The 13,909-nt window shown below is 46.2% G+C and overlaps 1 protein-coding gene across 8 annotated transcripts in view; it reads right to left on the bottom strand.

Annotated features, from left to right (window-relative positions):
* The window catches only part of DLGAP4 (DLG associated protein 4), a 554,791-nt gene that overhangs the window by 132,316 nt on the left and 408,566 nt on the right, over nucleotides 1-13,909 (bottom strand). Inside the window, exon 1 of one of the 8 annotated variants that reach the window (XM_086932208.1) lies at nucleotides 8,890-8,904. The exons of the other annotated variants lie outside the window; for them this stretch is intronic. The gene's annotated coding sequence lies outside the window, so the exon portion shown is untranslated. Of the gene's footprint in view, nucleotides 1-8,889; nucleotides 8,905-13,909 lie in introns of those variants that run through there. 8 annotated transcript variants of the gene reach the window in all.

Genomic DNA, 13,909 nt, shown 5'->3' with positions numbered 1-13,909 from the left:
CTTGGTGTGCCTCCACCCAAGCCCTAAGACTAGTCTGGAGCTCCCCCTTCCTGGCACAATGTTTGAAAAATACCCCCATTTGCTGGCAGAACATCTTCAACTGTGACACGGAATAGACTTCTAGGTTTTCCATAGCGAACTAAATTGTGAGTCAGGCAAACCTATATAACACACCAGAAATTTCAGAGTTGCAAGGGCAACCTAAAGCCACCTCCACCCACCACCAGGAATAAATTTGGAAAAATCAAAAAAGACAAATTGGGAGGGCCGCAAGGAGAAAACTCCTGGTGTAGGTTTAGTGTATTACGTCGAATTACTATGGAGTAGCTGCAACCAAGTCAGTATCCCACCGCTAGGCACCAATATGTTGGAACTAGGGTAGCCTGGCCTAGGGCAAGACTAACATATCAGAGGCACAGTGTAAAGGTTGCAAACCACCCAACAGTAAAACCACGCAATAGCACTCAAAAAGAAAACGCTACACCAAAAATGTGGAAAAATAAGTGCTGCTTTATAAAAATATTTTTCTCTTTGTCAGAATACACAGCTTAGAACAGTTCAGGTTACTTTTAGAATTAGCAGTTACACTTTTTAGATTACTAGCCAATTATCATTTAGATTCCAAGTTACATCACAATTTGTCTTGAAAGCAATTACTATACTCTTGAACTCCTATCACAATTTAGCAAACAGTATTTCCAGTACTATATATTTAGTAGTCTTCAAATTAGCAGTCCCACTTCCAGGGATGATAGCGCAATACAATATAGTCACTAATTGATACAGTCCCTGCAGAAATGCTAACTCAAATCATCAATTTCACATCACTAGCACATTTACTCAGATTCTAACATTTAATTAGGTGTGGTTATGAAGTAGGACTCTAAACCTTTAATCACATCAAGGGCGCACACCCAATGAGAAGTGCAGAAATCACACGAGCTGTATGAAACCACCCGAGTGCTGCATGAGGAGCTTAATACTTCCCTCAACCCAAAAAGAGTACTACAGCATCACGTTAGTAAAACCCCTCCTTATAACCACTGTTGAAGAGTTTCTTCACTTGACCCCCTCTGTAAAGGAAGCAGACATTTTCAACAATATGGCTAGAATTACTGACTTGGTCACTTTGCCCTGCCCCAATGACCAATGAGGCTTTCTGTTGCAATGCCCAAGTACTTTAGGAGAATTTCCCAGTCTCAGTAACGTAGCTTTCAGCCAAGCCTGCCCTCTTGCCACACTCCTTACTTGTATTTGGTGATCCGGCCTTGCCGGGGAACGAGTGGTGAAGACCACGTAACAGATTAATAATGCCCAGTCCTGGCGAGGCTCACCGGCCCCCAGGGCACCTCCGCTCCTCTCTCCCGCTCAAGCCAGCTCCTCTGGCGGTGCCCGAGCGGAGAAAGGATTTCGACCGCTTCCCCTATCAGCAATCGGCTTCACTTCCCCCCTCTCGCTCGCGCCGGCTCCTCTGTGTGGCGCTCGAGCGAGGGGGAGATTACCTCAACAATTACGGCGGTAACTGGCAGAAGGCGGGACTCTCTCCGGGTCTCCTGAGGCGGCCGGCGCTCCTTCTGATGCTCGGCGGGGCCACTTCCCTCTCAGACCTGCGCAGTAGCGCTCGCCCTGATGTTACTACTCTCCGCCTACGCTACCAGGAAGGAGGCGTCCACCCGGGCATATTCGATCCTAGGCCCCTCCTGCGCCCGGGACACTACAACGTTGGGGCATGCGCGAGGGAGCAGCGTCTCCTCCCTGGAGATCGCGCACTCGCGTCAGCGCCTACCCTCACTCTCCTCACCTCCGGGGACCGGGGAAACCACTACAGGACGGCTCCTCACCTCCTGATCCAGCCAATGCTCCGCACGGCGCCGCTTGACTCGCGCCGGTTAGGGGCAATACAGCCTGTCACTTCACTGCCTCCTCCACCACAGGTAGGAAGAGGGACACGATGGCGATGTGGCGCTAGGGGAGAGGGGGTTTCCGGCAACCGGTCTGCGACCAATGAATGAACCGGGTAAGGGGACGGGGCACCAGGATTAGCCTCACTTAGTTTGGAACCCTTGCTGCAATAACCTCACTGGGATCCTTAACCTGGAACAGTCTCTTTAGGATCCTACGCTGGGCAGAAGACTACACTCTTCAGTAGAAGAAGGTGGTTGGGAGGGATTGGTCAGGGGTTGAAGGGGGAACGTCTCCCTGTAGTGGCTGTCTGTCACAAGGACAAACTAACTGCTCCCAGTGCGTCCTCCTCCTCTCACCACTGCCTCACTCCTCCACTCTCTGGTCAGCACAAAATGGCTGCCCTGCATTCCGCCTTATGTAGGCTGCCCTTCAGTGGTCCAGAATGGACCAGAAGGTTCTAGAATGCCCTATGCTAGGCTATGGCCAAGTTCTGTGTGTGACAGTTAGGGCAGTTGGTGGCCACCATTTTAGGTGGTGCCAACTTTCCTGTCAGAACAGGCCTCTGGGCCTGAGGTAAAAGATTATGAGGGGGAGAAAGAACACCTATCCCCCTGGCCAACACCTACAAAAAGTCAGTAGACAAAAATTATTAAGGGTATGAGGGGCAAAAAGGGGACAAAATAAATAATAATGAGGAGGGACTACGCCAAAAAGCCCGACAGGTCTAACAGTCTCGCTTTTGGGACCTTCTAAGTATTTTTTTTTCACCTTTTGCACACTCAACCACAAAACCACAACCACACATACAACCACAAAACCACAAACACGCACACACAACCACAAACACACAACCACACCGTCAGTGCACACTTTCACCAGGCACACAGACACCATCAGACGTCCGTGCATGCTTTCACCGGGCACAAACACCACCAGCCGTCAGTGCATGCTTCCACCAGGCACACACCACCAGCCATCAGTGCACGCTTTCACCAGGCACACACACACCACCAGCCGTCATTGCATGCTTTCACCAGGCACACAGACACCTCCAGCCATCAGTGCACGCTTTCACCAGGCACACACCACCAGCCTTCAGTGCACACTTCCACCAGGTACACACACCACCAGTAGTCAGTGCATGCTTCCACCAGGTACACACACCACCAGCCGGCAGTGCACACATCAATTGTTAACGCATCCACAAATAACTATTGTAGCAATCGCAGTATGGCGCTCTTTACTTTTAAACATATTCATCTAAAGCGCAGCATGCCACCATTGCTACAAAAATAAATACACACTTTATTGGCCTACAATAGACTTTTGTTGCAATTGGTGTTGCAATATTTAACAATGCCAATAGCTCAAACTTAATTAATGCGAGACCTATTGGCAACGCCAGTGCTTGTTGAACAAACCTGTCACTGGACAAAGTCATGGCTATTTCAACCACAGACCAGGGGTCATGAACAGTGAATCGTCCATCTATCTTACCCAAACGCAAATTGTGCGCAGCAAAGACGGACAGAAATACAAGGATTTCTTCATAGATGCACAGAACATATATGCTACTATTCTATATTAGTTTCTGATACACAAATGGCAATACAAAGATGCATATGGATTGGCGCACAGTGCTTCAGTTGCATCAGATTTGAAGATTAAACTTTATGTCCACATCCTCCCATGGTCTCTATACAGAACAGACATTAGTAAAGCCATTAAGTCTTGTTTTTGGGACCTTTTGGCTTTGCCAATGGTTTTAGCCATATTACACAGCATCCCTGATGTGGCAGCATGGTTAATGAACTAAAAAATAAACAAAAAGAAACACTTTTAGAGCAACCAGCTGCATCAATCTGAGAGGAATACATTCAAGGAGAGACGTAGTGTTGTACAGTGTGTCCCCATAAGGGCATGTGCTGGGTGTATTTGTGCTTGTGAGAAAAACAATGCATGAAGGCTGAAGTGTTGTGCAGCGCGCACATGGCGAGTGTTTGGCTGGCAGTGTGTGCATTAGCAAATAGCATACCCTGGTACAATACAGAAAAGCTATAGTACTGTGCAGAGTGCCCAGACTGAATGTTAGGGCTGAATGTATGTGTATGTAGTGGCATAGAGCATTGAGGTAACAGTAGTGGCTAGTATGTGTATTGCCAAAATACACCAAGTACAAGTGTGCCTCCAAAGGTACATTTTATGGTGGACACCAGAGTTCCATTTTGGGAAGCTTAGTCCTGCCTGGTGAAGACATTAGGAGTAGAGTAATCTGCCCTGCCAGATTTGCGTATTGTTGCATTCCTGTGATCAGGATGGGAAACACAATGAAAGAAGGGAGGAAGAGACTCTCCATTTACTCTTCAAAAGGGTGCTCTTTGATTCAGTGATAGATCACAAAGAAGCGGACTGGACAAATCTCAGGAAGAAGATGAACCTGATAAGGGAATTGTAAAAAAAAAAAATAATAAATAGGTCTGGGAGTCCAGGATTGAACTTTTGATGCACGTGTCATGGTGGCTGACATCCAGGTGTGAACACTTGTCACTCCCATTAACTATGTAGTGGGGTCTATCAACTTTGGAGTCTTTCAAGACGGAAGAAAAGAATGAAAAATTTACACTTCAAAAGACGTAGAATCCAACATAAAACCTCAAAGACAATGAGCCTAAATCACATTTGGTGTCTGGAAATGGAGTACAAGAAGGGGAGGTTGAGACCCCAAAATGAGTCAAGCAACCAGACAGGCTGTGTGAGACAGAGAAGCTCCCCAAGACTTTTGCTTGTGACCAGAGAAGCTCCCCAAGACTTTTGCTTGTGACCAGGACTGGGGGGAAAGGCTTGCTAGTCTCCCTGCTAGGTAAGGGGACATCACCCAGGGAAACCAAGATCACCCAGCCTGGAGCACCAGCACCTGCCTGCGTGCCAAGACCAGTATGCTCTGTGAGGAAGAGAAAAGCATTGGAGGGAACAAGCCCCAGTTGGAGCCCTACCGTGAGGACTACCTGTGTGAGGATTTAGCGGTGCACAGATCGGGTGGTTGCCGGTGTGCAGGACTGTTTCAGGGACCCCTGTAAGCAAGGAGAGAGCTGCGGTTGACTGAGCCGTGCATTGAGCACTGTGGGGGGGGGGGAGCAACAAGCCTGCATTGCCTCATTGCAGTGAACCCGTATGGCAGAGGTCACCACTGAAGTCACGGTGTGACCAGCATGCCAGGACTTGTGAACGATGACCCATATGCCAGGAGGAGACGCCATGGCGTTGGCGACTGCACTGAAGGAGTCTATGTTGTGTACTGAGGTATTGGGCAACCCCGTATGCCAGGAGAAGCTGCTGGTATTAAATTGCAAAGATTTTGGGCCATGGCCAGTGATCAGCAGATTGAGCACGCACAATGAGATCTGCCATGACTGACCTCAGAGGACCAGGAGAACACAGAGGAATAGGTCACACTGTTCCTGGTCTCTGGTAAGGGGCAGAAGGATCGAATTCCTCCACCCCCTGCTATGCAGAAATAGACTTACTGCGTCTTCATGATATAGAAGCTGCTCCAATCAGTGAGGTGAACCAGCAGAGTCGCTCAGGAGAGGAAGCCTGCGACTGTTAGGTGCAGCCTCTTGTACCACAAACAGCCGGACTTCTCTGAGCAGGATCAAAACTATAGAGTGCCCGTGCTTGGGGCACCAACTACAACGCCAAACGCTTCCATGCTTCAGAAGCGGTTCAAACTTGAGCAGGGCCTGTGGTCCCTGGAAGATTTGCTGCTGAATGTGCTGCAGTACCATAGACTGGATTGACTAATCCCTAAGAGTCAAAGGGGGAACTACTCAGAATGGACCATTAGTGAGCATTCCCTTGATGCAGGCCACCCGTGGATGGGGAATAACCTCAACCATCTGACCTTGCCTGACAAACAGTAGAGCCCCGACCTCAAGGGTCCTGTTATTGCTTACGAATGTTGGTATACCTTGGCAAGTGTAGAGTTTGAAATAAAACACTTATTTTTCTTATAAAATTGTGTATTTGACAGAGCATTGATGTACGGACAGGACTGTGTGCAATTTGAGTTAAGAGTTATCTTCCTTACCTCTATATATATGTAAATGTCAAGGTATTTGTAGAGCGCACTGTCACCAAGCGGTTTCCTGGCGCTATTACTCATACCGCTGTGGAACCCCTCCTGGCTTTCCCTGTAAAGTGTCCACTCCTGGGCACCCCCAGGGTGAAGCCAGGCATCCACAGCGCTGTTGGGGCCGGTGTGGAGGTTAAGCAAGCTATTGCCCAGAGTTGCAGCGTGGGACCCATGATTAGAATAGGCACCGAGGCGAGAAATCAGGTCCGAGGAATTATGAGCCCAAGACCCGCCGAGGCGGGAATTGAACCCTGGTCCCGGACCAGAACTCTGCATCAGGGTCTGCCGCTCTAACCATTGAGCCACACTCCTCCACTCCCCTTCCCCGAGGGAGCCTTTGACTGCTCATCCACAGCTACCACTGAGAGGTAAGTGCAGAAAGGGTACTTGGCCCAGTTGCTCAGGTTCCATAATGGGTCAGTCTCTGGGGCATCAGGAGTAAAAGGTCTCAATGACCATGGCTGGGGTCAATAGCCTCTCCGTGACCCGTGATCCTCAGAAAGGGGTTCCGACACCAACCATAGGCAATTTTTTTATCTCAGGGATATCCACTTTCCTTTGTGGACAACAAATATGACCTGAAGTGGTACAAGCTTTTATCAACTGTTAAAGACTTCATAACTTCTTCGTTCCCAGGATCCCTAAGAAACAGGATTACATAGAAACCCATTCTTCCATAGCAAGTTAGACTAATCAAGCAGAGCAAGTATGATCGAAAGGCCTTAAAAATATACACTGCCTGAGAAGAAAGAAATCACACACAAGTTAAATCAGAAAGGGGTTTCAAAAATGTGTTTAAACCATGCACCACAACTTCCCCTTTCACACTGGAGGTTTGAGTCACAGTGTTACCAGATTCCTAATGCTAGGCTGCTGCCAAATTAAAGGGCCTTCAGTGAAAATGCTTGATAGATGCCTATCGGTAGATGGGGGAAATCATAACTCAAGTCCCAGCACCCTGCTTTGTGCTCAGAGTTTTCCAACACCCCACTTCCTGCCTTGCCAGGCCCTTGCACATAATTGGGAGTGGCACTTGGGATAACACCACTCTCCTAACCAATCAAATGCCATATTACCAAGATCAGTCTTGTTCTCATATTTGATGCTCTACGCTAGTATGGCAAAGAGGGCCTGAGCTTTATACCCCTACTTTAGCCATTAGCCCAAATTAGCATAGATATAGCCAGAAAGGTTAAAATGGTGGATTGAGATTACAGACATGTGGGCCTTAAGCCTACAATCTATTTCAAGGACATGAGATACAAAGCAGATGCTCCTGATGGAGGACCACTTTAAACTGAAGGTTAGGCAGTGAAAATAGCCCTCTTCACGCCAGCCCCCCCTCCCCCCATTAATTCATGTATCAATGCAAATGACCCAGCTGTGCTTTTTTTTATCATTGCGCATACTAGGGGTACCATCACTAGATTCTTCAAAAGCAGCCCCTCCCAAAAAAAAAAAGAAATGGCTTAACTTTGCAAAAGTTCTCTTGCTCATGTACTGTGATGGATAAAACTCAGTTGAAGTCAAAAAATTATTAGAACCTACTTATGTTCAAAATGATCTAACAGAGATGCTCCCCTCCAACCAACCAAGACCACTGAGCCATTTGAATAACACATCAATTGCACTTTAAAATCACATAAAACTCTGTAACTCCACCGTTCTTGACGCAATGTAACAAACTATACACAAAACAAGTATGCACTTCTATCAAGCCTAGAAGAGATCAATGCCTCAATATGGAATCATCTTCTTGTCTGGGGTTCGTGGTGTGGAGAAGCGGCTCTCCAGCCATCCCTACTCCCCTCGTTTACACTCCAGTACCTACTTACATTGGTTGAAGTTTCAACTGTCAGTGCCTGGAGGCTACGGATCTGCAAAAATATGGTGGCATGCCTGGGAACACAGATCAGATGTTATTGTTCCTCCAGCTACGCATTGACGTTTTACAAAATATAACCAACCACGATATTTCATTACATGGTAGATTTTTTTGCAACACATACGAACGTGTGTAACCCCCTTAAAACAAAGAATTTCGCATAACTGCCCATTTCAGAAACAGAAAACAAAGTGGTACAGGATTTTATCACATATTCTCCATTGAGATATAGTTTTACACACCCAATCCCTCTCGGTCTCAAGTCTCTCCTCCTCAAGTCATCGTAATAATGCACTAACTGCTGACGTCGGGTAAAAGACCACCACACTTTAAAGGAGGCTTGTAATTTTTACCACCACTTCTCAAATTTGGTGGCAGTACATGCGTCTTCCGCCTGTCAAAATATTACTGGGATCCACCAGACAGTCGGGAAGATTGGTGGAGCACAAAAGACATTTACACCACCTTGCGTTTGGAAAATTACATCGAACAGGCTTTGGCGGTTTGCAACACTAGCCTGGGAATGATGAGGGAGGCGAGAAGTGCACGTTCAGAAAGTGAAGCAAAGGGTACAAGTGCAACCAACACAATTTAAACAAAGTTGAAGTAAAGAGAAGTAAACATTTACTCGATTCTTGGCGGGCTATGTGCGGTCCAAACCCGTAAAAATATGTCTGGCAACTCAGAAAACGGTCACAGCAGATTCACATGCACAGAAAACCCCACACCTTGCCTTCAATCTTTGTGTGATGAAAGCCTCGATGGATCCATGGCCAGGATGGAAAGACAGGCAGACACACCTCCATCTCCAACATCTGAAAACTCGGTTGGAGGACACCCCCGAGAGAAGCAGAGCAATCTTCACTAACCACGCTGAAATCCCTCAGACAGAAAGAAGTCAGGCGCCGAGGCGGGTGAAGTAAGAGGATTACAGGGAGGCTTACTACAAACACAGATGCATGCTTACCCTCTCCTCCAGCTCACAGCTGTCGGCTGATGTGCGCTGTATCTGTGGGCTAGAACCTTTCTATACATTCCGTTCCAGGAAATGAGTTGGCTTCCAGATGGCTGTTGCTTGGCAACAGCCCACATTCTCCGTTGCCTGGGTAACGTGTTGCTAGCATTCTCATTAAACAGCTGTCCCCAGGAACTGGTGCTTGAGCATTTCTGCAAGGACCTGCGGTGAGCCAGCCACGGGTGAGGAGAAGGAGGGGCGCGATGAAGAAGGGTGGAGAGAGGAGGGAAATGGAGCCCCGGTCCACGCTGGCAAACGGGCGCGAGGTACGGAGCGATAGGAACCTGTGGGCAATTGGCAAGCAGAAATAAAGGTCGGTAACGTAAATGGGTCGGAGCGTTATCGGGCGAGGGAGGGGCTGGAACCCTGAGGTAACGGGATTGTGGCGTTGGAGGGGGTGGGGAGCGTAGAGGAGGAACAACGTGGGCTGGTTGTGGGGTTGCTGGAGTCACAAAGGATTGGGGGTGTAAGTGCAAGATGATGTTGGGGGACGAGGTAGGAGATGGAGGAAGCAGGTGGGATGCGAGAGCTGGGGCCGCGCTGGAATGGTGGTGATGTAGGTGAAGCGGTCTTCAATAGGCTGGTGACAGGGGGCGTGGCTGCAGCAAAAGGAGGGGCAGCGGTGGATGATGGGGCAGGGGCTGGTGTCTAAGGCAGAGGCACGAAGCTGGGACGCAAACAGCTGACACAGGAAGACGAGCGGAAGCGCCGGGTGCTTCACTCAGAGGATGGGGAGGTTGTATTGCTGGATGTCCGGTAGTACATTTACAGATGACTGGTACGTTAAACCACAACACTGAGCCTTATCAGGTCTGGGCGAGTTGTATATTGCCTTTCACAGCATTTGACAACAGGTGAATTCACCCAAAGTAGAAATGCATCTTCCCACCGATTCGTGTAGTTTTGGAGCGTGGGATAGTTTATAAAAATGAAAGGTACTAAATACAATTATATTATCTAGGTATGAGACATCAGATAGGTGGTGTTCTTCGCGTGCACATACACTGGCACAATAAGACTTGCGGGCTCAGCTACTGGACCTCTAGCTGCCCATCAGCCGAGGACCATTTATTTATTTTAATCATTCAAAGAGCGTTAGTTCACAGAACCAGTTAGCGAACCAGGATGCTATGTTAGTGGAAGGAAAGCCCAGAGTTGAAGAATGGTGTCCTTTTTCTATGGAGAAAAGTGGTCATCATAAGATGGCACTGACAGGGTCAATGATTGCTCACCTCACCACAGAGGTGCCTTTTGATTCAAAGGGCTCTTACTTAATCTCATTAACAGGACAATGTACAGCAGCAATTACAGGTTGTCCCTATGCTTATTTCTGTCAAGAAGCAGTCTGAAGTATCCACTTTGTGCCTTCGGCAGGGCGACCTGATAGAGCTGGCTGTCTACCGGTTGGAATCTTACATGCTCTGTTCAATGACCAGAAAGGGCCCAAACCGACTACAGATTGTGAAAAGTTGTATCCCTAAGACAAAGTATCAGTTCAGAATACCTGCTACCACTAGACCGGCAAGTTCTTGTCCATATAGGCAATTAGACCCCTCCCCCCACTCCTAAGGTTAGTATTCAAAACATGTGTTGAGTGTTGCAATCAAGAAGAGGCAAGTAGATACTTGCATGAAGTTTATTCCAGGAGACAGCTTGTACAAGGCAGGAGAAACATGGGAGAAAGAACAGGAGAGGGGATACTACATTGAGCAAATGAACAGATATACCAGACTGCAGATAAATGCATAGAATGATCACGGGCAGCACAAACTGGTCGCTGCAACACCACACTAGTGTGCAATCTAAGACAGTGGCAAACACAGATCCTTGAAAAATAACATCCACAATCGAACAAAAGCCAATACAGTTGATGTTTAAGGGCCCAGGCGTGGGGACGTGCCATTTTAAAACACTCTGTTCTACCAGACATCGGATTATTCTTCCGAACCGACTTGATAAAGGTTCTGCAGGGCATCAAGTTAAGAAACTGGCTCCCAATCTGTCCACGTCAGACCTCAATTGCTTACATAGTAAAACTCAAAACCCCCTAAGCGCCATAGGATGTGAACTGCACTTCAGCTTAGACAAGCAAACACTGTCTGTTTGATCAGAGCTTTATTTACACTAAAAGAAACAGGATATTTGTACATATGAAAGAAAGCATAAAATAAACACCACTTCTGTGGATGACAAGGTCTGACAACCTGAGGTAGGCGTTCGCAGGTAAAGGCGATCTAGTAACAGAGACAGCATTCAGGGAACAAGACAGGCCATTTGTTCGATTGTCTACTAGTGAATTGCCCTGTATATCATCCATGCCGGTGATAATATGCAGTCTCTTTCCAATGTGTGTTTCTGAACCTTAAATATTTGCTTCAGTCTATCCTATTGTTAGTGAGATATTAGCGAGAATGCAGGCAGCTGCCGAGTGTGCCAGATTACAACAAAAACTCTCAAATGGCCCACATCCTAGGGGTGAGGTTGGGTCTTGCACCAAGTTTTAACAAGCATTTAAAATACAATAGGTCTCGCCTTTGATTCAGTTAAAGCCATTTGCTTTGCTAATGGTATTGTATAGCAAATCAAATGGCTTTAACTTAATGAAAGGCGAGACCTATTCTATTTTTAATGCTTGTTCTACACAGTAAGAGGCAGAGACAAACACAAAAGAGGAAAGAAAGACAAATAGACAAGCATGTGAAAGTTTAAGAAAATAAAAACAACATCCCGCAAGCGTGTGCTCTGAGCATCCCCTCCCTGCATATCTTACAAATGAATAAACCAGTGCAGCCGAAGCGGACCACGCTGAAAATCAAAGCAGAGACTGCATCCTACTGAAGATCCTGTGATTCTGGGCAAATGACTTAATCTCCCTGTGCCTACCAAAAAATAAATGTGTCCTTGGGCTATGTAACTGGTGCTGATGTAAAGCGCTGTTATTGGCAAAGCAGCAAGTCAAGTGGACACCAGCCTTGGGGGAGCAGGACCCCCATGGGTGCTTGTTTACGGCCATGGACTCCACAATTATATTTACTCTCTATTTTCTCGTGTTACAAAGAAAATCAACACTCGCGGGGCGCTAGAAGAACTTTATTTCAGCAAGCTAGCAACAAACTTGTTTCGGCAAACTGCCTTCGTTGGTGTTACTGCCACTCCGGAAGAGCGGTACAAAAGGGGGTGGTGATGGACGGAGCATCTGAATCAATCAAACACTCACAACCAGTCAAAAGATCGGGGTTTAATCCATCACCGTTCTTTAGCCCACTCTGCCACCCCAGTTCAGACATGGCTATATGCAAATTACAAAATCAACACTCGCGGGGCGCTAGAAGAACTTTATTTCGGCAAGCCAGCAACAAACTTGTTTCGGTAAACTGCCTTCGTTGGTGTTACTGCCACACCAGGAGAGGCCATGTTTAAATTCATTACATCGGTACATAAAAATTGAAAAGGGACAAGCGCCTAAGCGCAAACACGAGCGCCATTTTATAATTCCATGTATATATACATTTTAATGTTGTGGTGCTCATTACACTTCGGTTAGATGCTGGTTTACCACAGACTTCATACTTTTAATCATTTTTCTTAATGCATGTGTCTCATACAAAATCCCCAGTATTTAAAATTTTAAAAACAGACATTTTTGGCTGTATATCGGTCCCGAAAAGGTATGTCGTGGACTCTTATCTCACCGTGGATCGGCTACGGTCACTAGTTTTGATCCTCATGTGAATGTACCATTGGGGTAAATACCCATAATAATAGCTTGACAGAATTAAGAAACACTTCTTGCTCGCAGCTTAATTACTCATCGCATCATGCTGTATATCAGCCTTAGTACTCAACAGCAACAGATCATGAACCCAAATGTGAGGCCAATACCTCCCCGCAATTTAGTCCCCTCGGAAATTTGGTAAGCAAGTCTATGATGTATTGTGACTCCAGTCTACGCAATTTGCGGGTTCTATCACCTCCTCTCACATTAACTGGAACGAAATCTAGACCAAAATACTGTAAATTGTTGAGATAACTCAAATGTTTATTAGAGAAATGATGTGCCACAGGGTATGCAGGATCTTTTTTGTCTATGCCCTAAGTTGTACAATATTCTCATTTTTAGAGGGTTGATCGTGCTGCCTATTTAACGCAGCCCACAAGGACATATTAGGCAATACACTGCATAGCTAGTACTGCAGGTTATGAACTTTGTTATCTTTCTACTCTTGTCTGTATCTGGTATGAAGTATGACAGAACCCTTTTGCTATTTGTGCACACATTGCACTTGCTGCACGGGAAGAACCCTTTCATGTCCTTTAGAGTACTGGCTTGCCTAGGTATTTTTTCAAGACGACTCCTTACCAACATATCATGCAGTGATCTCGCCTTTTTAGAGGTCACTAGCGGATGGGCTGGAAGATCCTCACAGATAATATTATCAGTTTTTAAAATATGCCAATTCTTTTTCAGCATGCGTTTCAGAAAATTGGCATCTGCTGAATATGTGGTTACCATCCTGAACTTTCCAACATTGGTTTTGGTCTTTTCCCTCAACAATTGCTCTCTGGGGATCCCTTGTACTCTGCTATATGTTCTTTTTAACACACATATAAATATACATATATATATTTGTTTTTTTTATAGCTCTAATAAGGTGCTCTACGAACTGTTTACTTTTGAATATAAAATACTGTTTTTTTTGCTTTTATGACATGAGCTGTCGAAATGAAGCTTATACAACAACAAGATTGTATTTGCATTTCCAAGGTAAATAAGTGTTTCTAATAAAATTTCTCACTACAGAAGTGACAATTTTGAAATTAATATGTTTTGCTCTAGACTTGTGTTCGGTGTCATTCCACTAGTTCTGGCCGCAGTACAACCTAATGAGGATTCGAACAGAACCCCCTCAGTCACTATGGAGTGAATGCAAACAACAGCAAATTTAGTACCATCGTTTCCGGGTCAGACAAA

The sequence above is a fragment of the Lissotriton vulgaris genome, chromosome 7, assembly GCF_964263255.1.
Source record: "Lissotriton vulgaris chromosome 7, aLisVul1.2, whole genome shotgun sequence".
Classification (NCBI taxonomy): domain Eukaryota; kingdom Metazoa; phylum Chordata; class Amphibia; order Caudata; family Salamandridae; genus Lissotriton; species Lissotriton vulgaris.
This window is presented reverse-complemented; position numbering and strand designations above follow the sequence as displayed.